Below are 26,542 nucleotides of genomic sequence, written 5' to 3'. Positions count from 1 at the left end.
AGAATTGCATACATGTTGAAAATTAGCAAAATTTTCACCTCAGCCATAAAAGTACAAACACATTATTATTAATGGATAAGGGTGAAGCTCAAAACCAAGCCTGAAGTTATCTAATTAGATTTTCAGAGAATTAATAGGAGTTATAAAAGTTAAGTAAATTTAGTCACAAACCAGGCAGAGGGAACTGTAAGGTAAAAACAATTCAGAAACAACATGGTAGACAGTAAACCATGTAAGAAGGCTAAGATATTCATGGAAAAGTGATCACAGCACAACATCTTTGAGAACAAGATAGGAAAGGAAGGCATGTGGAAACCATTCCACAGCTCCCTACTCAGCAGAAAGAAGTACACAGGTTACAATCACACCCTGAACTTGAGAAGGGATTACTGTTATTCAGTCACTCCGTTGTATCTGACTCTTTGCGACCCCATGGACAGCAGCATGCCAAGTCTCCCTATCCTTCGTCATCACCCAGAGCTAACTCAAACTCATGTCTATTGAGTTGGTGATCCCATCCAACCATCTCATTCTCTGCTGTCCCCTTCTCTTCCTGTCTTCAATCTTTCCCATCATCAGGGTCTTTTCAAATGAGTCGGTTCTTCGCATCAGATGGTCAAAGTATTGGAGCTTCAGCTTCAGCATCAGTCTTTCCAACGAATATGTGGGATATATTTCCTTTGGCATTGACTGGTTTGATTTCCTCGAAGTCCAAGGGATTCTCAAGAATCTTCTCCAACACCACAGTTCAAAATCAATTCTTTGGCATTGAGCCTTCTTTATGGTCAAACTCTCACATCAATACGTGACTACTGGAAAAAATCATAGCTTTCATTATACGGACCTTTGTCAGCAAAGCAATGTCTCTGCTTTTTAATATGCTGTCTAAGTTGGTCATAGCTTTTCTTCCAAGGAACAAGCATCTTTTAATTTCATGGTTGCAGTCACCATCTGCAGTGATTTGGGAGCCCAAGAAAATAAAGTATGTCACTGTTTCCATTGTTTCTCCATCTATTTGCAATGAAGTAATAGGACTGGATGCCATGATCTTAATTTTTTGAATGTTGAGTTTTAAGCCAGCTTTTTTATTCTCCTCTTTCACCTTCATTTAGAGGCTCTTTAGCTCCTCTTTGCTTTCTGCCATAAGGGTGGTGTCATCTGCATATCAGAGGTTATTGATATTTCTCCCAGCAATCTTGATTCCAGTGCATGTTACACACAGCCTGACATTTCACATGATGTACTCTGCATATAAATTAATTAAGCAGAGTGACAACAGCTATTTCGGGAAATTCTCCACTTGATGGTAAAGCACCCATAATTCTCCTAACACCTGTATCCATCAGGATGATTTTCCTCTGATTGATGAAGTTGTGCTGTCCATATGGATAGAAATGGGACTGGATAATGTCTCTCCAAGTTAACTCCCTAGGAACTTTTACTCCAGCCATGTCACTATTACCTTGGTCTCAAATTCTGCCTTTACTTAACAATGATATGGCCATCCCTTCCACTTTTCAAAAACTGAAACAAGAAATTATCTATCTGTCTTCTCCAATTTGTCCCAATTTATTCCAAAACAAAGTCAACAAATCCTAGCAATCCTGTTTCATAAGTATCTCTTTAAACTGTCCACTTACATACTGGGACCTTCATGATTTCTGCCACCTGCACTCTCCCCTCAGTGTCCATTTCCTTCTGACTCCCTTCTGTCTAAACCTTGGTTCTTTATTTTGCCAAAGTAGTCTTTCTAAAACAGAAAATTAAAAAGGACACCCCCTTTACACAAAATTCTTGATCAAACGTGTCTTAATCTTAGCTGGTTCACAGAACTCCATGAGAAAGTTTTTTGTTTTTTTTTTAAGTTTGGACTTTCTTCTTAAAAAATAAAAATACTTGTAAGACATAATTTTTGATATATAAACTTTTAAGAAATGTATGGAGCTGAGGCTCATATCAGAGAAGGCAATGGCACCCCACTCCAGTACTCTTGCCTGGAAAATCCCACGGACGGAGGAGCCTAGTAGGCTGCCGTCTATGGGGTCACACAGAGTCAGACACGACTGAGTGACTTCACTTTCACTTTCATGCATTGGAGAAGGAAATGGCAACCCACTCCAGTGTTCTTGCCTGGAGAATCCCAGGAACGGGGGAGCCTGGTGGGCTCCCGCCTATGGGGTCGCACAGAGTCGGACACGTCTGAAGCAACTTAGCAGCAGCAGCAGCAGAGGCTCATACATTGACATCTTTTGAGGGGCACATAAACTCCATATCAAAAGTCACTTCAACAGCTACAAGTTAAAAGCAGACCTCCAGAGTTTGCCTTCAGAAGTCCCCACTTCTGTCCTCACTCTCATTACTTTTCTCTTCATTTGAATGAAATTTCCTCTAACTTCAGAGACTTTATGCACAATTTTCCCAAATTGTGTAATTCCTATCAACATCAGAACTTTTCAGTACATTAATAAAGCATCTGCTTAAAAGTCTCCCCTAGACTGATTTTTGTTCTGTTATTATTTTCCTTTGTGAGCAACAAATTGGCTACCAGTGTATTTATTTGATTATCATGTGCCTTCTAAGCCATAATAAGCTTTACTTTCATATCCATTTTTATGCATAGTGTCTGATGCTTTACAGGTTCTCAGTAAATGTTTGTTGAATAAGTGAATATTGGTGTAATGGAGAGTAAAACATTTGTGTTACCTGAAAAATTGCCACATAAGCAACAAATATCAGTGACCTACAAATAAAAAGTTACTTCACTATCCTGGGGCTGTCTGTCAGCTATGATTTGACTGCTCTTATGAGTCTTGGATAAATAAGTCTGAGCTTCTAGCTTAAAGTTGGGTTTAAATTATGCACCATCAAGACAAGCAATATTGGTCCCAATGGGGTAAAAACTGGTTCTTGATGTATGTATGGAATTTAGAATTTGCAATTATTGTTGTTCTTCCAAAGGACCACAGGGGATTCCCAGGTGGTTCAGTGGTAAATAACCTACCTGTCAAGTAGGAGACACAGGTTTGAACCCTGGGTCAGGAAGATCCCTGGGAGAAGGAAATGGCAACCCATTCCAATATTCTTTCCTGGGAAATCCCATGGACAGAGGAGCCTAATGGGTTACAGCCCATAATATCACAAACATTTCGAAATGGCTTAGCAACTAAACAGAAGTAGCAGCAAAGGACCACATTATAGAAGCAGAAGCAAAACAATATAACTATGATGTTAAAATTTCATAGGTGGGAGAAGTTAATTAGGAAAAGCATATCTAAAAATCTTCATTAGAGAATCAATAACATAGTAAAAGTCATGAAGCTCTAATTTAGGTATTTCCTTGTGTTTTCAATCCATGGTTCAGAGTGAATGGACACCTGTGACACATTTTTATCCCAGGAAAATACCAGGAGCCCTGAAAAGCCAAGACTAATCACTAATATACATTGAAAGTGAAGATTTACTTTGGATATTCTGGCAGGGATCACTGCAAAACTCACCAAGCAAAGGGTACAGATACATAATTAAATTATAAACACAAGTAGAGAGTTGGAAACCATAAACCAAGCTATGATTTAAAAATTTCAGAGTTACAGGATGAGTATAAACAAACTGCAAATGTTCAGTCTTAGGCACAGGTATTTGAGATTAAAATAGGTTAAAAACAAACACACAAACAAACAAAAAAACCAGGGGTGACTATTATATATAGAATGGATAAACAATAAGCTCCTATTGTATAGCACAAGCAGCTATATTCAGCATCCTCTGATAAATCATAATGAAAATAATACGAAAAAAAGTGTATATATTCAATATATAATATATATATATATACACAACTGAACCACTTTGATGCAAGCAGAAATTAACACAACAATGTGAATCAACTATATTTTAATGAAATATGCCTTTATAAAGGGCTGAAAGTTGCAAAAAAATGAATAAATAAATAAAAGATTTCCTTTTGTCACCTTTGTTTTCTTCCTGAACTTGCATTCTGATAGTCTGATTTATTGAACTATGAGTTGAAATCTGATCATTTGCAAAATCCCTTCATTTTAAACTACAATAAATAATTCAGAATATAAATTATATAAACTGAAAATAAAAGTTCATAAAGCTTAATTTGCAGTTTTATCATTTAAAAACATGAACAGAAAACTTCTACACAGCATGTTCATATGACAGAAATAACCATGTCAATATACATAAAATAACTATGATATGGTAGCATAGTTAAAGTTATTGGACAGCATAGGCTCTCCATCACTAGGGTGGAAATAAACGCTAGGCTGGAAGAAGAACAAACTAGAATCAAGATTGCTGGGAGAGAAATATCAATAACCTCAGATATGCAGATGATACCACCCTTATGGAAGAAAGTGAAGAGGAACTAAAAAGCCTTTTGATGAAAGTGAAAGAGGAGAGTGAAAAAGTTGGCTTAAAGCTCAGCATTCAGAAAACTAAGATCATGGCATCTGGTCCCATCACTCCATGGGAAATAGATGGGAAAACAGTGGAAACAGTGTCAGACTTTATTTTTGGGGGGCTCCAAAATCACTGCAGATGTTGATTGCAGCCATGAAATTAAAAGACACTTACTCCTTGGAAGGAAGGTTATGACCAACATAGATAGCATATTAAAAAGCAGAGACATGACTTTGTTGTCATAGGTTCATCTAGTCAAAGCTATAGTTTTTCCAGTAGTCATGTATGAATGTGAAATTTGTAGTATAAAGAAAGCTGAGCACTAAATAATTTATGCTTTTGAACTGTGGTGTTCGAGAAGACTCTTGAGAGTCCCTTGGACTGCAATATGATCCAACCAGTCCATCCTAAAGGAGATCAGTCCTAGGTATTCATTGGAAGGACTGATGTTGAAGCTGAAACTCCAATACTTTGGCCACCCAATGCGAAGAGTTGACTCATTGGGAGAGACCCTGATGCTAGGAAGGATTGGGGGCAGGAGGAGAAGGTCTCGACAGAGGATGAAATGGCTGGATGGCATAATGACTCGATGGACATGGGTTTGGGTAAACTCCGGGAGTTGGTGATGGACAGGGAGGCCCGGCGTGCTGTGATTCATGGGGTCACAAAGAGTCAGACCCGACTGAGCGACTGAACTGAACTGAAACTCAGACAAATCAAGATATATACACTTAGGAAAAGTGCTAATATAAAGGCTCATTTATTTCGTATATAAGAATGATGCCAAAACCTTTTTGTGTGTGAACTTGGGAAAAGTTGATTATGAAAGTGAACACACAAGTTATTCTAAATGAAAATAATTAATAATAATAAGGTTACATCCACAATGCTAGGAATTGAAATGGAGCTAACCAAAAAGGAAGAAGAGTATTTGAGTCCTTCAAATAGACAACTAAAGGAAATTAGCAAAGTAAAAGCATTTTTGGAATCAAATGTTGCCTACAAGATAGAACACAGTTAATCTTGCAGGAACTAAAGTCATTTGCCTGGGTTGTATCCTAATTCTACTTAATTAGTCATGGAAAGTTTAACTTTCCTCATCTAACACTCAAAGAACAAGTATTACAATTATTGTTTATTCTCATTGAATTACTAGATTTTATCCTGTAGCCTCCTGGAGCAGGTTACACAAACTTTTGCCATAAAAGGGCACATAGTAAGTATTTTCATCTTTGTGGAATATAGCATCCCTGTCACAACTACTCAGCTCTGCTATTGCAGTTTGAAAGCAGTCATGACAATATGTAATAGAATGGATGTGTTCAAATAAAACAGATGAAGACAGGCAGTTGCTAGATCTGGCCTACAAGCCTTAGGTCACCAATTTCTGTAGCAGAAGAAGTAGAGCCCTATTTTTTTCTTTTTCCCCTCAAAGTTCAGCCAAATGTATCCAATAGACTAATGCATCAATATTCCCTGTAAAATTCTACTTCCAAATGAAATCATTTATTCTCAAAATTATTCATTATTTGACTAGCATCTACCCACCTCCCCAGGACTATCATGTTAAGATATACTAATTATTATGGAGATATAATTTAGATGACCACTACATCTACTACTGTGGAATGTAGTAGATGTAATGGAGTAGCTCTTATAGTCAACAAAACAGTCCGAAATGCAGTACTTTTGTGCGATCTCAAAATCGACAGAATGATCTTTGTTCATTTCCAAGGCAAACAATTCAACATCACAGTCATCCAAGTCTATGCCCCAATCACCAATGCTGAAGAAGCTGAAGTTGAAACGTTCTATGAAGACCTACAAGACTGTCTAGAATTACCACCAAAAAAAAAAAAAAGTCATTTTCATCATAGGGGATTGGAAAGCAAAAGTAAGAAGACAAGAGATACCTGGAGAACAGGCAAGTTTGGCCTTGGAGTACAAAATGAAGCAGGGCAAAGGCTAACAGAGTTTTGCCAAGAGAATGCACTAGTCATAGCAAACACCTTCTTCCAACAACACAAGAGACAACTCTACACATGGACTTCACCAGATGGTCAGTATCAAAATCAGATTGCTTATATCCTTTGCAATTGAAGATGGAAAAGCACTATACAGTCAGCAAAAACAAAACTGTGAGCAGACTGTGGTTCAGATCAAGAACTCCTTATTGCAAAATTCAGACTTAAATTGAAGAAAGTTGGGGAAACCACTAGAACATTCAGGTATGACCTAAATCAAATCCCGTACGATTACACAGTGGAAGTGAGAAATAGATTTAAGAGATTAAATCTCATAGAGTGCCTGAAGAACTATGGAAAATGGTTTGTAACATTGTAAAGCAGGCTGTGATCAAAACCTTCCTCCCTTCCCCAACAAAAAGATAAAAAGAAATGAAAAAAGGCAAAATGGTTGTCTGAGGAGGCCTTTCAAATAGCTGAGAAAAGAAGAGAATCAAAAGGTAAGGAGGAAAAGAAAGATATACTCATCTGAATGCTCAGTTCCAAAGAAGACCAAGGAAAGATAAGAAAGTCTTCCTAAGTGATCAATGCAAAGAAATAGAGGAACACAATAGAATGGGAAAGACTAGAAATCTCCTCAAGAAAATTGGATATACCAAGGGAATATGCAAAGATTGGCACAACAAAAGCCAGAAACGGTGTGTACTTAACAGAACCATAAGATATTAAGAAGAGGTGGCAAGAATACACAAAAGGATTATAAAAAGATCTTAATGAGCCAGTTAAGCACAGTGGTATGATCATGCACCTAGAGCCAGACATCCTGGAATGTGAAGTCAAAGGGACCTTAGCAGGTATCACTACGAACAAAACTAGTGGAGGTGATGGAATTGCAGCTTCTCTATTTCAAATCTTAAAAGACAGTACTGTTAAGTGCTGCACTCAATATGCCAGCAAATTTGGAAAACTCAACAGTGGCCACACGACTGGAAAATGTCAGTTTGCATTCCAATTCCAAAGAAAGGCAATGACAAAGAATATTCAAACTGCCGCACAATTGCACTCACATCCCGTGCTAAGGCAGAAATGCTCAAAATTCTCCAAGCTAGACTTCAGCAGTACATGAACTGAGAACTTCAGATGTTCAAGCTGGTTTTAGAAAAGGCAGAGGAATCAGAGATTAAATTGCCAGCATCCTTTGGATCATAGAAAAAGTAAGATAATACTAGAAAAAAGCATCTACTTCTACTTTGTTGACTATGCCAAAACCTTTGACTGTGTGGGTCACAACAAACTGTGGAAAATTCTTAAAGTGATCAGAATAGCAGACCACCTTACCTGACACCTGAGAAATCTGTATGCAGGTCAAGAAGCAACAGTTAGAACCAGACATGGAAAAATGGACTGGTTCCAAATGGGGAAAAGAGTACGTCAAGCCTGTAGATTGTCACCCTACTTATTTAATTTGCATGCAGAGTACATCATGGGAAATGCCAGGCTGGATGATGCACAAGCTGGAATCAAGATTGACAGGAGAAATACAATAACCTCTGATATGCTGATGACAGCACACCCTTATGGCAGAAGGAAAAGAGGAACTAAAGTGCATCTTAATGAAGGTGAAAGAGGAGAGTGAAAAAGCTGGCTTAAAACTCAATATAAAAAAAATCTAAGAAAATGGCATCTGGTCCCATCACTTCATGGCAAATAAATGGGGAAACAATGGAAACAGTGACAGTCTTTATTTTCTTGGACTCCAAAATCACTGCAGATTGTGACTGCAGCCATGAAATTAAAAGACGCTTGCTCCTTGGAAGAAAAGCTACGACCAACCTAGTCAACATATTTAAAAGCAGAGACATTACTTTGCTGACAAAGGTCAATCTAGTAAAAGCTATGATTTCCCCAATAGTCATGAACAGATGTGAGAGTCGAACCTTAAAGAAAGCAGAGCGCCGAAGAATTGATGCTTTTGAACTGCGATGTTAGAGAAGACTCTTGATAGTTTCTTGGACTGAAAGGAGATCAAGTTCATCAATCTTAATGGGAATCAGTCCTGAATATTCATTGGAAGTACTGATGCTGAAGCTGAAGCTCCAATATTTTGGCCACCTGATGAGAAGAACTGACTCATTGGAAAAGACCCTGATGCTGAGAAAGATTGAAGGTGGGAAGAGAAGGGGAGGACAGAGGATGAAATTGTTGGATGGACATGAGTTTGAGCAAGCTCCAGGAGTTGGTGATGGACAGGGAAGCCTGGCGTGCTGCAGTCCATGGGGTCACAAAGAGTCGGACACTACTAAGTGACTGAACTGCACTGATTATCATGGTAACAATTTAGAAAAAAAAAATTTTTTTCAACATTTTGAAGCATATATTATATGCTTTTAGGGCTTCCCTGGTAGCTCAGGTGGCACAGAATCCTCCTGCAATGCAGGATACTTGCATTTGATGTTGGGTCAGGAAGATCTCCTGGAGAAGGGTATGGCAACCCACTCCTGTATTCTTGCCTGGAGAATTCCTGGACAGAGGAGGCTGGTGGGCTACAGTCCATGGAGTCACAAAGAGTCGGATGTGACTGAGCAACTAACACACACACCATGTGATTTTTACAGAATTCAGATGAAAAAAGTAAAAGTGATATATAAAATAATGCCAACAAAATAAATCAAAATGGTAACAGTGGTTTCCTTTTAATAGAAGGACTATAGAAGATTTTATATTTCTTATCTTTATTTTTCTTTATTTGTATATATTCCTCTGTGTGAAAGTATTATTAAAAAAAAAACAAACTTAAATTTTTAAATGCAGCTCAGCTGTCTAACTGAATAAGGAAGAATTGGAATATTCACTGTAGCTAAAATCATAATAATAAGACTTCTTTCATCTGTAAAAATATTTCAAAGAATGGAACACATTTAATTTTTTACTTATCACTTTTCTTCATTGCAGCTTACAAAAAAGGTAAGAAATCTCTCTCTCTCTCTCTTTTTTTTTTCTTTACTCTGGAAATTATTAACTTTGATATTCCTTTATCCTCCCAGTTTAAGGTAGAAATTTTGTCTAGTAATAATGAAGTAGAAAAGAACCAGACCTTTGGCTGAGGGCACTTTGGTCAGATGGCCCAGCTACAGTGAAGGGGAGCTGGCCTCAGGACAGTCATGCAGGATTCTGTTCTACTTTCTGGATTTCTGCAGGCATTCACTGGGCTCCCAGACAATCCAGCAACCCAGCTCCAGCACTGGTTTGTGGGCACATTTCTCCTAGGTCCCGCAGCTCTATTAGTTGCTTTTGTAGGCTTGGCAAGGATTTTCATTACATGCAGCCTCAGTGCTAGAAACTTGAAATGTTTGCTAATTTGGAGGCTCCCTCCATTAGTATTACTATTTTACCAAATATTTGACTACCAAAATTAGTGTGACCAAAGTCTGTTACATATCATAGCATTAGTATTTTGTGTTAGTGAAAAGGTTAGATGTCTTGTACAACGTGTGCTCAAGTTGGAAAAAGATTCCTAGGAAGCAGATACCCAGACACAGATAATACTTCCTGGTTGCCTACAAGTTACTTGTGGTCATACGACTGATTTGTAAGTCAACAGAATGCTAGTCTAATCTGTGTGTGCAAGTTGTAAAGCCCACACGTTAAAATTTTACCTGCATCTTTTCTCAGGAAAGCCTGGAGTAAAGAATGCTTCTGGGATACAGGAGAGTATCCTGGAAGTCTGCAGACTTCCAAACCACAAACTGTGAGCCAAGTCTTCCAAACAGACCATCACTCTGATAGTCTGATGACTGCTGGATGAGTCAGCAAGATATTTCTATGTTATTGATAAATTGAATCTTGGGAGCTTATTCCTGCACCATGTATTCAGATAACTGATAGATGATCTGGACTTGGACTCTGTTCATAATAAAGCATTAATGTTTGTGGCCTTAGCTTGGAACTTGGTGGTAGTCATTGAAGAAAAAAGTTCTAACTAGCAGTATGGAAGCCTGAAACAGCACCTTTGTGCCATACAAAATACACAGTCAAACTAATGCTGACAATAGCATGAGAGAGAAACTCCGCCTTGCATAGCTGTAGGGGAATGGTTGGAAGACAACATTAGCATATCTTAATTGTGTGTGTGTGTGTTTGTGTGTGTGTGGGGGGGGCTCAGTTGTGTCTGACTCTTTGTGACCCCATAGACTGTAGCCCACGAGGTTCCTCTGTCCATGGGATTTCCCAGGCAAGAATATGGAGTGGGTTGCCATTTCCTTCTCCAGGGAGTCTTTAACTGTTTCCCATTGATTATAGGAAGAGATGGGCTAAAGTGGAATAGAAATAAGGCCCTAAATTTTATTTTGAAAAATGAATTTCTTTTTTTTTCACATAGTCATCTCAATTTATTTATTTATTTATTTTTTACTTTACAATAATGTATTGGCTTTGCCATACATTGACATGAATCTGCCGTGGGTGTACATGTGTTCCCCTTCCAGAACCCCCCTCCCACCTCCCTCCACTTCCTGTCCCTCTGGGTCATCCTGGTACACCAGCCCCGAGCACCCTGCATCATGCATCGAACCTGGACTGACGATTCATTTCACAAGAAATGCGATGGTAAATATCTCAAACTAAAAAAAAAAAGGCCCAAAGAATTTTTAGTTAGTCAAAATATTAAATGATACTTGCTTCCTAAAAGACCCACTCCAGTGTTCTTGCCTGGAGAATCCCAGGGACGGGGGAGCCTGGTAGGCTGCCGTCTATGGGGTCTCACAGAATCGGACACGACTGAAGCGACTTAGCAGCAGCTGCTTTAAGCTGAGTGAAAGGGACTCTGGGTGTGGAGTAGCAATAACTAGTCCTGGCTCAGAAAAAAGATGCAAAGGAAATGGAATTTTAGCCTCTTTTTTTTTTAAGAAACTAAGATTCAAAGAATATTTCTTAGTGCAATTTAACCCATCCATGTACACACTTTTATTCTGATAATAAAAGATAACATGGAGACAGTTTATGATGTTTAGTTGTAAGAAAATGAGGAAATTCTGTTTTCACTACTTAGGTGAGGAAATCACCTGCTGAGAGTGAAGATCAAAATTTTATCTTGGAATATTTGAAGAAAGTAGAAGATAAGATATGGACATTATTACTGTGTAGAAGAGACAGTTAAGCAGAAATAGTGGAACCATGGCTTTTACCACTAAGTGACTGGGGCTACCATTGAGGCTAAAGATTCATGAAGATACCTTTATTTCAATGTGAGCATGTGAGGGTGTTGAGTATCATTCAGTAGACCCTGTGAGAGCAAACATTGATTTGACTGAGTATTGCTGTTTTCCCAGGTCAACATGAGGAAACAAAATGAGGTCAGAGACAGAAGGGCAAGAGAGATTTCAAAAATGGCAATAAAATGGTTCAACTGAAATAACCCTAAAATTGAAATTAGATTAGGATGAATGGAGAGATATGCAGGAATTAACAAGGAATCACAAATGAAAGCAACAAATTCTATAAAAAGTAAATCATATTTCATATAACAAGAAAATGAAACAATGAAAAGTTGTGATCAGAAAACAAACTAGTATGCCTTTAGATAAAGGATTTCTCTGGAATGTTACTCAGAAGTGTAAGTGTATGGGCCTAAAAGGGGCTTTGAGCAAGCGGAAGCTGACCCTTTCTGCCATCTCTAGGATATGTGGGGCATGGAAAATGGGCACCGTAGGAGCCAGCAAAGCTCTCATGCCTTCTTCTCCATCCCCTTCTTCTTGTCCATCCACTGACTGGACAGCAAAGAATTAAGAAAGAATACTTTTATACTAGTACAGAAATGAACAAGACATTACATCAAGTGAGCAAAATTCATAAATTCATGAAATACAGAGACCTATGAGAGCTTCTTGATTGACAGAAGAGAAAGTGAGAAGATCTGTAATAGAAGGTGTTGCAGTGGAAGTGGTGCCAATATCACTATTTCCTCAGTGGAAGTGGGGCAAAGCTCTCTGAGACCTCAGGCTTTACTCTGCTTTCAGGTACATAAATTGGAAAAATTAAAATGCAGCTGTAAATAGGGATATAGAAAGGAGATCTGTCAGCTATAAAGCAGCCACATGATCGAACTGAAAGCTATGCCTCAGAATAATCTGTCCCTTTCTCTTCCCATTCTCCTCAACATCTGAGTATAGAGTGAATGGCAGCTGAATATTTGCATGCAATCCTGTTAAAAACCTGAGGGTTATTTAAAAGAGCTGCCAAGAGACAGCTGGGTTTTCTAAAAAAGTGATCACTCCAACACAAAGACATCCTATAGGAATGTCATATCCCCATTAACATCCCAAATGTCATCTCCCTATCAACACACCCCAAAGAAGGGCCAAGGGTTCAGCAATCTCATCAATGTCCACGTCAGCCTTGTCTTCAGTCAGAGATCCATTGAGAGGAAAAATATAAATATGTAGCAACAACGAAAATCTAATAATTAGCTATAGTAATCAACACAGTCTCTCATTTGCCATGTACAAAGAACAGTTTAAGATAAAAACAAAGGCTATTTATTGACAATGCTGTAGAATCCAATTAGATTAAAAAAGATATTACCTCCAAAAGTCAGGAAAATATCGTAAGAAAAATAATCCCTCATTGTCCAGTGGTTGAGAATCTGCCTTCCAATGCAGGGGACTCAGGTTCAAATACTGGTTGAGGAACGAAGATCCTGCCTGCTGTGGGGGCAGCTAAGCCTTGTGAACCTCAAGTAGAGAGGCCTTGTGCCATAAAAAGATCCCTAATACAGTAATCTAGACCCAATGTAGCTGAAAACAAATCAGTATTAGAAAAAGAAAAATAATGGTTTAATCAGAAGGATATAAACATTCTTAGAAATGTAAACTATTAATGCAAGAAATGTTAATCAAATGATAAAGCCATTTTGCAGAAAGAAATCATAGTAGCATGCATTTATTTTATTAGAATAAATGCATGCTAGAGGACATCAGAAAAGGACTTCAAGCACTGTTAAATGTTTATCATAAAATTATGTATTGTTCTAAGGTATCAATACAAATAGATATTCTTGTTCATTACCAATAAAAATCCAGATATTTTTCATATAGAGGTAACACCCATTAAAAGAAAAAGAAAAATATGAGAGAAGAAATTATAGCTGCTATGATGGGCTGGGCTGGGATAAGTCACTTTAGTTGTGTCCCACTTTGCAATCCTATGGACTGTAGCTCTCCAGGCTCCTGTCCATGGGGATTCTCCAGGCAAGAATACTGGAGTGAGTTTCCATGCCCTCCTCCAGGGGATCATCCCAACCCAGGGACTGAAGCCTCATCTCTTACATCTCCTGTATTGCAGGAGCGTTCTTTACCACTAGCACCACTTGAGCTGCTATGATATTCTTGTTCTAATCCATCAGAAAAGTATGACAGACCTGTAGTAGGCTGAGGAAAACCATATAGGTTGTAACAGATGATTGGAAGTCTCTTGGGAGAATACCATTAGAAAGAAAGCAATTATAAATACTAAAAACAAACCAAAAAAAAAATGGTAGAAACACTGGTGAATTTTGAGGGTATATTGAAAGCTTACATTATAGCGTATGCATCTCAAAAATCAGGAGTTGTAAAAGAATGCCATAATGTAGAAAGCAAGTTAAAATGCTTTGTGCTTTTGAACAAATGTTGTAGTATCTAACTCTTCAGTGTTGGCTAACTTCTGATGCAGTCCTGACACACACCTGATGTCTCAGAGGTTTGCGTATCTTCAGAGTCTGTCCTGGGCTTCCCCGGCAAAGAATCCACCTGCAATGCAGGAGACCTTGGTTCAATTCCTGGGTCAGGAAGAACCCCTGGCAAAGGGAATGGCTACCCACTTCAGTGTTCTGACCTGGAGAATTCCATGGACAGAGGAGCCTTGCTGGTTACAGTCCATGGAGTTGCAAAGAGTCAGACATGACTGAGCAACTTTCACTTTCACTTTCAGGGTCTTTCCTGGGCTCTGGGTTCAGAGGGTGGCAGTCTTCCATTTGGTGACTCAGCAGTTCAGGTTGCTGACATCTCATTATTACATCATCTGGAACACATAGGGTACAGATCACTTCAACAGGAGAAAAATGTGCTAGAAGATCAGACAGCAGTGTTGACCCATGGAAGACACCACTTCTGCTCACAGGTAGGGTATGGTTCCATATCCCTGACTGTAAATGATCTGAAAAGTGAAGGGGCCCTCAGTGAACTGTAAATGCCTCCATCACAGAGTGTGAAACATTAGAATCCATTTGACTTAGGTCTGTAGAGAAGAAAATTAGTCTCAACATATTTATTGGATTTTCCATAGCCAGTAATATTGCACCCATAAAAATTGAATGATTCTTGTTTTTACACCTGTAGAAAATATAAAAATAGCTTATTTATAATTTCAAAAGAAAAATGTGATATAAAAGTGATTTTATGATATAAAATAAAACCATAGTTGTCAATATGAAAATTAGTAGGAAAAGGGTAAAGTAAATTAAAAAAATCATTGTCTGTATCTTATACATCAGAAAATCAAGAAATACTGCTTAAATTTAATGGAGCAAAAAATAAAGGTGTAAATCAGCTGCAAAAATAACCAATTAAAAACTAATGACTAGAGATGACATGGAATGTGTTTAAAAGTCTTAGCTTCTTTTCCTAGTGAAGGGCAATAGATGTTATTTAATTTGATTAAGAGAAACATACACATAAATAGCTGGGAAGCTATTTGTGAGTGATTCTCAGTAGGAAACGTTAAAGATAGGAAGCTGGCTGGAGCTCACAGGGATAACGGGTTAAAAGAGAAGTCAGAGAAGGACTGAACCTTTCTTCTAGAATTTTGTTGGTTTGAGCGTGACCTCAGTGGACACCACAGAGGGAAGCCACACCAAACCATCTTAAAAGGACACAGCAGAAGGGCTGCCTGATGCAGTGAGGCATCCCCAGAAGAGAACGTTTTGCGGATTCGTATCATTGAAGGATTTAAGGGAAATCATGCTAGTTTGTCCACTTGCGGGAATAATGTAATTAATTGCCCCACCTGGAAAGTCTCTGAGGCACTCGTAATCACCCTGTAAGAGGAAGAGGCAGCATTGGTGTGTGTTACGCAGTGAGAACCCCTCCAGCCTACAGCAGCATCTGTCAAATGAGATCTTCTTCTTTTCCTTTTATCTGTCTCCATCATGTCCCTGGGGGAACCAGAAGCAGCTTAAATGGAAGAGAGCTAGAATTGAGACAAGACAAAAGGACAGGTCTTATGATGGTCATTATTACCACAAGCTAAGGGGCCTGGGTCAGGACAAAGCAGAGGGGTGAGTATGAAAATTTGAGATATGGATGTGAGATAAAAAGTTTGATTTACTGTAAACTGGGTTTCTTAACACCTGAACAAGATTTAAAATTCCTTGATGGGATCAGCTTCCTTCTCATGCTTAATTGATGTTGCCAAAGAGGAAAGCTCATATAAACAAAGGATAAGATACACTGTCATGCTCATTTCCTATCAAATAGTTTTCTTTAGGATTTTAGTTTTCCTTTGAAGATGAAGCAATTTCTACAACTTTGAAAGTCTGGGAACTTGCATTTTGAGTTTGTACTCAATTGTTTTGACTTTTATATGTTATTTTTGAGCCTTCTGATCTCAAAGATATTATGAATTCTCTAGATGTTTTAAGGGAGTTTTTGTACATTGCATTATGCATAGTATTCCAATTTACCATTCATTATTTTATTTTTAGTATTATTTTAACTAGCCAACTTCCCAGCATCATTACTAATCAGAGTTGGAATAAGAGAACTGTCAAGGTTGTGTGTGTGTGTGTGTGTGTGTGTGTGTGTGTGTGCGTGTGTGTGTGTGCCTAAGTTTGAAAATAATTCATATTTTGGAAGAAGCTTACCAAATTCAGTCAGCCACTGATTGCATTAATCAAAACTGTATAACCATGATTTCAACATAAATCTCTAGTTGTCATGTTTGTATCTTTGGTTGCTATAATAGCAGAATAGGTGTGTCTTCTAATCTACTTTTATCCATCCAGTCAACAAATACTGAACTCATCAGCAGATACACAAGATACCAGGCAAACCAAGAGATACAAGTATTTCCTTCAGATAGATAAAACCTAGGGGAGCTAGAGATTGTAAATGATACTACTGTATGGCTGACTAAAGAGTTTCTTCAGTTTTTTAAGCAGAACTAAAAGACACATTTTGCATTTTCACCATGAACTATTATTAGTCATTTTATTCCACTATCTTCTGCCATTTTTCAGGCAACTTCATAATGCCATCTTCCCAAAACTTTTTTTTTTTTTTTTATTTTTTTTTCTTTTTCCATCTTCCCAAAACTTTTTATATTTTTGAGCAGAGAACTCTTCCAGGTGTCTTTTATAGTCTTCCAGGGAAAGGACATTTTTTCCATGAAGAGAATTTTGTAAAGACCAAAATAAATGGATATTCAAAGGTGCAATATCTGGTGAATATGGTGAATGAATCAGAACTTTCCAGTCATACTGTAACAATTTTTGCCTGGTCATCAAAGAAACACATAGTTTTGGATTATTCTGATGGAAGATTATGCATTTTCTTTGGACTAATTCCTAAAACTTCCCTGCTTTCAGTTGGTCTAACTGGGAGCAGCCCTTGTTGGAATTAATCTTTGGTTTACTAGAAAAGGTTCATAAAAGAGGGCTCTTCCAATCCTAGCAAATGCACACCATCACCTTCTTTGGATGAAGACCAGCCTTTGTTATAGTTGGTGTTGGTTCATTTCACTTGCCCCACAATCTCTTCCACCTTCATTATTGTAGAGTATCCACTTTTCATTGCCTGTCAAAATCTGTTTTAAAAATGAAATGTTTAATTACTTTTAAGTAGACAATCATGTGTGGAAATGTCATCAAGAAGGTTTTTTTCACTTAAGTTTAACCCAAACATAATAGTGATTAACATAGCCAAACTGGTGCAAATGATTTTCAGTGTTTGATTTGGATATTTTAGGTGTGTTAGCTGTCTCCTGCATGGTACAATGTTGATTGTTCTCAAGTCATTTCTCACTTTGATCGCTATCAACTTCAACTGGTATACCTGACCATGGAGCACTGTCCAGAGAGAAATTTTCAGCATGAAACTCTGAAACTACTTTTGACACATTTAATCAGTCACAACACTTTCTCCACACTGAACAGATTTTTTTTTTTTTTTTTGCATTTCAGTTGTGTTTTTACCTTTCTTGAAAGAGTAAAGCATAATATGCCAAAAATGTTGCTTTTTCCTTCCACCTTCAATATTAAAATGGTTACATTAAAAATTCATCAATTTTGATTTTTTTTAATGCATGCTTATATGACAGTTGTCATAATACAATATAACAAAATTATTTAGAATGAAGTTAAATACAACTAAGTGCTACTAAAGCCATCATAAGAAAAAAAAAATGAACAAAACCTTTGGACAACCTGATAAATTCTAGTAATTGGAAACATTTTTAAAGCAATACAAAGGGAAAGGACTGAGTTAAACAGGAATAATCACAAGAAGAGGAGTGAAAGCATTACAGGTCTGGCATGAATATGTTCATTCTCTGTGTAGCTATTCTGAGATCAAAAAATGGATTTCGTATTAGAGGAATAGAGAGATTAGATTTTCTAGTGAAATGAAAGTCTCTCAGTCATGTTCAGCTCTGTGACCCCTGGCCTGTAGCCTGCCAGCCTCCTCCATCCGTGGAATTCTCCAGGCAAGAATACTGGAGTGCATTGCCATCCCCTTCTCCAAGGGATCTTCCCAATCCAGGGATCAAACTCAGGTCTCCAGCATTGCAGACAGATTCTTTATCATCTGAGCCACCAGGGAAACCCAAAGATTTCATAACTCTCCACCAAAATTAAAATATGAAAACATCTTTCCCATCATGTCTCATGTATGAGCACCTTTGAGTACCTAGTTGTAATAAACAATATTCAGAGAGATCATTTCTGCTTCAGAAAGACAGTCCCTCTGATTTTATCCAAGCTTTATTATTCTGGAAAAGAAATCCCAAAGAAATGACTACATCATACTGAAGGCAGGACAAAAGTCTATATCAGAAATTGTGTGACTAGACTCATCTTTGCTTCTGACAACATAAGTATTAGTCGCTCAGTCATGTCTAACTCTTGGAGACCCCATGGACTGTAGTCCACAGGCTTCTCTGTCCATGCAATTATACAGGCAAGAATACTGCAGTGGGTTGCCAAGACCTTCTTCAGGGGATCTTACTGACCTAAGGATTGAACCCAGGTCTCCTGCGCTGCACGCAGATTCTTTACCTGACATTCATTTATCTGATAATATAAGCCATGTCCATTTTCAACAAACATACATTGATGCCTCAGAATAATCAAGATCAAAGTATACAAAATGTGAGTATGTTTTATCCTTAATATATTTATGCTCTATTTGGTTGAATTTACCGGCAAAAGTAAAATTCCAAATATGCATAATTTACAACATTGTGGTAATTCTTTCCAAGGAGGATTAAATTTCTGACCTAAAAATCATATCAAACCAATTAATAGAGCAAAGAATAAAACAGATGAATAGCTTTTAAATAAAATATTTGCTCTAAGTACAAAATTAAGAATTTTGTTCAATTATCATATTCTTGGCAGGTAAATCTGTGAACCAATTACCTATGATAACAGAAGCCTCCTCCACTATTCATTATTTATGTTTACAAGATTTGATCGTGTAGATATCAGTAAGCACATTCTGCATTCTGTGTTGAACTTGAAATTTTGTTTGCACGTGTTTATAAAAACCTTAATGTACTTCCTTCTGAGTTTATATTTTCAAAGTCCAGATGAGGAATAAAGGATCATTCCACATGTTTGATAGAAGCATGTTTGTTTCAATCCTTTGGAAAGTTTAAGAAGTAATATGAGTAATTTTTCCAGATGTTGACTTGTAATTTTCATTTATATATATATATATATATATAGCTTTTGAATTGTTCTATGGTCTCTAATGGAATATCTTTTCTCTTCTTGTCTAATAATACTATTTAATAGCTTATTATATATCAGTGTAACAAGTGTAAAGGATACATAATTAAATAAATGAAAACTTGGATCGACTATCATAATTTCAGCCATGAGTATTAGGTACATTTTCATCTTCATTTCTGCAAAGTGTACATTGTTATCTAAAAGTCATAAGTAGTAACACACACACATATACCAAATTATATTCATTTCAATGACACTTCATGAAAAATTCAGAAATAAAGCTGCCAAATATTATTTGTTGAAATAGAAAAACACATATATAGACATTTCCAATGTTTCCATCCTGGTTTGAATTGATTTAAAATTTATAGTGAGAAAAACTCCCAATAATATGCAGACTTCATGTTAAGTGTTTTAAAAAACAGCACATGCTCTATGGGAGCTTCCCTGGTGGCTCAGAATATAATGAATCTGCCTGCAATGCAGATACCTGGGTTGGGAAGATCTCCTGGAGAAGGGAAGGCACTTCACTCCAGTATTCTTGCTTGGAGAATCCTATGGACAGAAGAGTCTGGCGGGATACAGTCCATGGAATTGCAGAGAGATGGACATGACTGAGCAGCTAACACAGTTTTACTCTTTTAGTCTGCTTTTGATTGTACTATGATGAATCATATTAATAATGTTCAATGATGCTCATCAGTTCAGTTCAGTTCAGCCACTCAGTCATGTCCAACTCTTTGTGACCCCATGAATCGCAGCACGTCAGGACTCTCTGGCCATCACGAACTTCCAGAGTTTACCCAAACTCATACCCATTGAGTCTGATACGCCATCCAACCATTTCATCCTCTGTCGAGCCCTTCTCATTCTGTCCCCACTCCTTTCCAGCATCAGGGTCTTTTCCAATGAGTCAACTCTTCGCATGAGGTGGCCAAAGTATTGGAGTTTCTGCTTCAACATCAGTCCTTCCAACAAACACCCAGAACTATCTCCTTTAGGATGGACTGGTTGGATCTCCTTGCAGTCCAAGGGACTCTCAAGAGTCTTCTCTAACACCACAGTTCAAAAGCATCAATTCTTCTGCATTCAGCTTTCTTTATAGTTCAACTCTCACATCCATACATGACAACTGGAAAAACCATAGCCTTGACTAGACGGACCTTTGCTGGCAAAGTAATGTCTCTGCTTTTGAATATGCTGTCTGGGTTGGTCATAATTTCCTTCCAAGGTGTAAGCGTCTTCTAAGTTCATGGCTACAATCACCATCTGCAGTGATTCTGGAGCCCCAAAAAATAAAGTCTGACATTGTTTCCCCATCTATTTCCCATGAAGTGATGGGACCAGTTGCCATTATCTTAGTTTTCTGAATGCTGAGCTTTAAGCCAACTTTTTCACTCTCCTCTTTCACTTTCATCAAGAGACTCTTTAGTTCTTCTTCACTTTCTACCATAAGGGTGGTGTCATCTGCATATCAGAGGTTATTATTATTTCTCCCGGCAATCTTGAGTCCAGCTTGTGCTTCTTCCAGCCCAGAGTTTGTCATGATGTACTCTGTATATAAGTTAAATAAGCAGGGTGACAATATACAGCCTTGACCTACTCCTTTTCCTATTTGGAACCAGTCTGTTGTTCCATGTCCAGTTCTAACTGTTGCTTCCTGACCTGCATACAGGTTTCTCAAGAGGCAGGTCAGGAGGTCTGGTATTTCCATCTCTTTCAGAATTGTCCACAGTTTATTGTTATCCACACAGTCAAAGGTTTGGGCATAGTCAATAAAGCAGAAATAGATGTTTTTCTGGAACTCTCTTGCTTTTTCGATGACCCAGCAAATGTTGGCAATTTGAACTCTGGTTCCTCTGCCTTTTGTAAAACCAGCTTGAACATCTGGAAGTTCATGGATCACGTATCGCTGAAACCTGGCTTGGAGAATTTTGAGCATTATTTTACTAGCATGTGAGATAAGTGCAATTGTGTGGTAGTTTGAACATTCTTTGGCATTGCTTTTCTTTGGGATTGGAATGAAAACTGACCTTTTTCGGTCCTGTGACCTCTCCTGAGTTTTCCAAATTTGCTCAATTTCCATACTGAGTGCAGCACTTTCACAGCATCATCTTTCAGGATTTGAAATAGCTCAACTGGAATTCCATCACCTCTGCTAGCTTTGTTCATAGTGATGCTTCCTAAGGCCCACTTGACTTCACATTCCAGGATGTCTGGTTCTAGGTGAGTGATCACACCATCGTGATTATCTGGGTTGTGAACATCTTTTTCATACAGTTCTTCTGTGTATTCTTGCCACCTCTTCTTAATATCTTCTGCTTCTGTTAGGTCCATACCATTTCTGTCCTTTTTTGAGCCCATCTTTGCATGAAATGTTCCCTTGGTATCTCTAATTTTCTTGAAGAGCTCTCTAGTCTTTCCCGTTCTGTTGTTTTCCTCTATTTCTTTGCATTGATCACTGAGGAAGGCTTTCTTATCTCTCCTTGTTATTCTTTGGAGCTCTGCATTCAGATGGGAATATCTTCCCTTTTCTCCTTTGCTTTTCCTTTCTCTCCTTTTTCACAGCTATTTGTAAGGCCTCCTCAGACAGCCATTTTGCTTTTTTGCATTTCTTTTCCATGGGGATGGTCTTGACCCCTGTCTCCTGTACAATGTCACAAACCTCCGTCCATAGTTCATCAGGCACTCTATCAGATCTAGTCCCTTAAATCTATTTGTCACTTCCACTGTATAGTCATAAGGGATTTGATTTAGGTCATACCTGAATGGTCCTGTGGTTTTCCCTACTTTCTTCAATTTATGTCCGAATTTGGCAGTAAGGAGTTCATGATCTGAGTTGCAGTCAGCTCCCGGTCTTGTTTTTGCTGACTGTATAGAGCCTCTCCATCTTTTGCTGCAAAGAATATAATCAATCTGATTTTGGTGTTGACCGTCTGGTGATGTCCATGTGTAGAGTCTTCTCTTGTGTTGTTGGAAGAGGGTGTTTGCTATGACCAGTGCGTTCTCTTGGTAAAACTCTATTAGCCTTTGCTCCATCCCCCTTCTCATGTCTATGTCAGAAGCTTTCTCTGTCCTTTTTTATACTTTAATAAAACTCTGCTCCACAAAAGCTCTTGAGTGATCAAGCCTGGTCCCTGGTACCAAAGCTAAATCTTCTTCTTTGGAGATCATGAATCTGACATCGTTCACCGTACCCTATCATCTTGGGGGTTCATCCGGGGTCTTCAGGACCAGTAGTTTGTCAGCTGTAGAGGCGCAGGAGGGCAGAGAGGAGCTACTCCATGTTCAAGGTCAGGAGGCGCGGCTGTGAAGAGATACTCCTCGTCCAAGGTAAGGAGCAGCAGCTGCGCTTTGCTGGGACAGCCGTGAAGAGATAACCCACGTCCAAGGTAAGAGAAACCCAAGTAAGACGGTAGGTGTTGCGAGAGGACATCAGAGAGCAGACACACTGAAACCATAATCACAGAAATCTAGCCAATCTGATTACAGGGACCACAGCCTTGTCTAACTTAATGAAACTAAGCCATGCCGTGTGAGGCCACCCAAGACGGACCTGTCATGGTGGAGAGGTCTGACAGAATGTGGTCCACTGGAGAAGGGCATGGCAAACCACTTCAGTACTCTTGCCTTGAGAACCCCATGAACAGTATGAAAAGGCAAAAAGATAGGACACTGAAAGAGGAAGTCCCCAGGTCGGTAGGTGCCCAATATACTACTGGAGATTAGTGGAGAAATAACTCTAGAAAGAATGAAGGGATGGAGCCAAAGCAAAAACAATACCCAGTTGTGGATGTGACTGGTGATAGAAGCAAGGTCCGATACTGTAAAGAGCAATATTGCATAGGAACCCAGAATGTTAGGTCCATGAATCAAAGCAAATTGGAAGTGGTCAAAGAGGAGATTGCAAGAGTGAATGTCAACATTCTAGGAATCAGCGAACTAAGATGGACTGGAATGGGTGAATTTAACTCAGATGACCATTATATCTACTACTGTGGGCAGGAATCCCTTAGAAGAAATGGAGTAGCCATCATGGTCAACAAAAGAGACCGAAATGCAGCACTTGGATGCAATCTCAAAAATGACAGAATGATCTCTGTTCATTTCGAAGGCACTCCATTCAATATCACGGTAATCCATGTCTATGCCCTGACCAATAACACTGAAGAAGCTGACGTTGAATGGTTCTATGAAGACCTACAAGACCTTTTAGACTTAACATCCCAAAAAGATGTCCTTTTCATTATAGGGGACTGGAATGCAATGATGCTCATAAGCGTAAACAAATCATTGGTAGTGTCGATCAGAATTAGCATACAAGGAGGCTGTTTCTGTCAGCCCCTACCTACCATATTTGTACTGTGGCTTCCCAGGTGGTGACAGTGGTAAAGAAACTCGCCTGTCAATGCAGGAGATGTAAGAGAGGTGGATTCAATCCCTAGGTCCTGAAGATTCCCTGGAGGATGACATGGCAACCCACTCTATTGTTCTTGCCCAGAGAATCCCATGGACAGAGGAGCCTGGTGGGATACAGTCCATAGGGTCCCAAAGATTGGAGATAACTGAAGTTAGCACGTGTGCATGTCCAATATGTCTGTTATAGAAAAATAGATGCCAAATCTGTCATTGGAATGCATTGAACCTCCTGAATTGCCTCATTTTATTTTGTGCTTTACCATCCGTTTGTGTTATTCCCGCAAACTGTGAGGGATTTAGATATTACTAAATATGTCCATCGCCCATCACACACCGCAGGTTCGTGGGGAACCTGATGCTAACCCTTCGCAGACGACCTGCTTCTGGATCGGGTTTACTAGGTAACAGAGCTACTCCCTCCCTCCGACCTATTGCAAGTCGGCCCTGGACACAAGGGTTTGTCGCTCCCGCCGGCGGCCGGGCCTCCGTACCCCTGTCTTAGCTCTGAGGCTCTGCCCGTTCGCTGGCGGTGTCCTCGGCCCCACGGAGGCGGTGCCCCTCGCGGCGCCTCCCAGCCGCTAGGCGCCTCGCCCTCCTTTGCTGCCCCGCCGTGGGCCTCGCCCGCGGGCCGGGCCGGGGTACCGGGCAGAGGCGGGGCGCCGACGGGAGACCGGGACGTCGCAGAATCCCTTATGCTCGTTCTCCAAAAAAAAAAAAAAAAAAAAATGTTAAAAAAAAAATAAAAAGAGAAAGAGGAGGAAGGCGAAGAGAAATCTAAGAAACAGTAGCTTAAAATCAGTGGGAGTAATACCAAATATTAATGACATTTTGGAAAATAAAATAATTGTGCAGAGTAACAAATATTAAAGAAAAGTGAAAGTGAAGTCGCTCAGTCGTTTCTGACTCTTTGCGACCCCGTGGACTGTAGCCTTCCAGGCTCCTCTGTCCATTGGATTCTCCAGGCAAGAGTACTGGAGTGGGTTGCCCTTTCCTTCTCTAGAGGTTCTTTCCAACCCAGGGATTGAACCCAGGTTTCCCGCATTGTTGACAGACGCTTTACCGTCTGAGCCAGCAGGGAAGTACCAACTAACAAATATAAAACCACTCAAAACAAAATAAAATCATTTGATTCCAGGGCTCTTGATATTAGAGACTTCTGCCTACATTCAAGCATAGAGTTAGCCTTATGTTCAGTGAAAACTGAAAATTACTATGATGACATAAAGTATGTAGAACTATTCAGTTTCTAATTGTCATATATGTATTTTTTTGTATATATGTTTCACAAGCAGTTAAGTAAGAAATTGCATGCAGGATATTCTATATAATAATATTATATTCAGCAATATTTCCTAGTATTCTATCTACAAATCTCAATAAGGCTAAACATGCATTGATTTTATGAATGAATTTGTTTAAATTGACAAATGAAAAGTTATCCATTTCTCTTCTAATTACCTAAACTCTTTATCTACTTGTCTTCATCTACTTGTTTTGTGACTGCAAAGCTTAAGTTATCAAATTTTATTCATGCAATCAGGATCCAGCATATTTACCTACCTCATTCTTCTGCACTTTCTTTTGCCAATTTCAAAATCATATATGTACCTTTATCTCAATTGATTATACATCTTCATTTTTCTTTCCTATCTTGTGTCACAGTAACCTCCATAACATGAGATGACTTTGAAGTATTTGGATAAAATTAGAAGTAATAAATTGTCTTTTTATGATGATAAGATGGAAATTGATACAATGAGAATGTAGTCTAAAAAATATAAACGGTAAGTGAAATGCAGTTATAATGTGATAATGTGATAATTCATTATCACAGGCAATATATTTATATTAAGTATATATACATATATATAAATAAAGTGCAATCATAAAGAACACTTTCAAAGTTTGACGAAATGATGTTAAGCTTTCAAACAGGTGTGAATCGCTGTTATTTTAAAAAATCCAAACTAAGGGATCTATAATTTTTAGTGATCGTGGAAGAAAAGACTAATGGCTAGTTATCAAATAAAAGCAAATTAAACTGCTTCATTGCAAAGGTAACACATTTTTATAATATTGTATAATTATTTCAATAATGTGGTAAAATGATGCACTTTAAGCTTTTAAAGGAAGTGTAAACTGATAATTTTGGAAGGCAAGATAAATTTATATATATACTTTGTAAATTTTCAACTAAGTATAGGCTCACAAAAAGTTGCACTTTTTTTATAACATTTGGTGGCTTTGGCTTGCCTTTATGCTTTGGCCCAGTAATTTCACTGTGTCAGTATTTCCTTTTATGAAATAGAATAGTCAGAAGACAGCCTAAATAAGCAAATGGTAGTATGATTTAAAATAATTGAAATTTGGAACACAAAGATATATGATAAAATTTATTTTTCATTAATCCAAGAATAGTGTTTAAAAATACTCTGAAGACTACAGGGGAAGAAAAACTCTCATGATATTTTAAGTATAATCATTACATTAAAATGACACTTATTATAATGAATTATTTAAATATGCATAAATAGGTACAAATAAAGAAGGAAGGCAAAAACATTGACTTTTTTTTACTTTTTGCTTTCCTTTTCTCTATAATATTGTACTGAAAATGTCAGAGAGAAAATTTTTTGAGCCCTTGTATTTGACTAGGAGCTGTATTTATGCTATTTTATTAATGAACAACTCAGGATGCACATTACATTTTATAATTGAGAATATGTATACAGTAATGTACAAAACAAAA

At 38.2% G+C, this 26,542-nt stretch overlaps 2 long non-coding RNA genes across 2 annotated transcripts in view; one reads left to right on the top strand and one right to left on the bottom strand.

The window, feature by feature from the left end:
• Positions 1-10,750: 10,750 nt before the first annotated feature.
• On the bottom strand, positions 10,751-14,410 carry LOC145520248 (uncharacterized). Its single transcript, XR_014064339.1, has 2 exons — positions 14,262-14,410; positions 10,751-14,176 (listed from the first exon to the last, which is right to left on the bottom strand). It is a non-coding gene; the product is annotated as an uncharacterized LOC145520248 (long non-coding RNA).
• A 60-nt stretch (positions 14,411-14,470) lies between these two features.
• LOC145520247 (uncharacterized) overlaps positions 14,471-26,542 on the top strand; it is a 45,606-nt gene continuing 33,534 nt past the window's right edge. Inside the window, exons 1-4 of the long non-coding RNA XR_014064338.1 lie at positions 14,471-14,546; positions 15,593-15,702; positions 17,390-18,789; positions 25,456-25,577. This is a non-coding gene — a long non-coding RNA (uncharacterized LOC145520247). The remainder of the gene's footprint in view (positions 14,547-15,592; positions 15,703-17,389; positions 18,790-25,455; positions 25,578-26,542) is intronic.

Source organism: Giraffa tippelskirchi, chromosome 9 (genome assembly GCF_054371585.1).
Source record: "Giraffa tippelskirchi isolate mGirTip1 chromosome 9, T2T-mGirTip1v1.2.pri, whole genome shotgun sequence".
Taxonomy (NCBI): domain Eukaryota; kingdom Metazoa; phylum Chordata; class Mammalia; order Artiodactyla; family Giraffidae; genus Giraffa; species Giraffa tippelskirchi.
The sequence above is the reverse complement of the archived record's forward strand: the minus strand, read 5'-3'. Positions and strand labels throughout refer to the sequence as shown.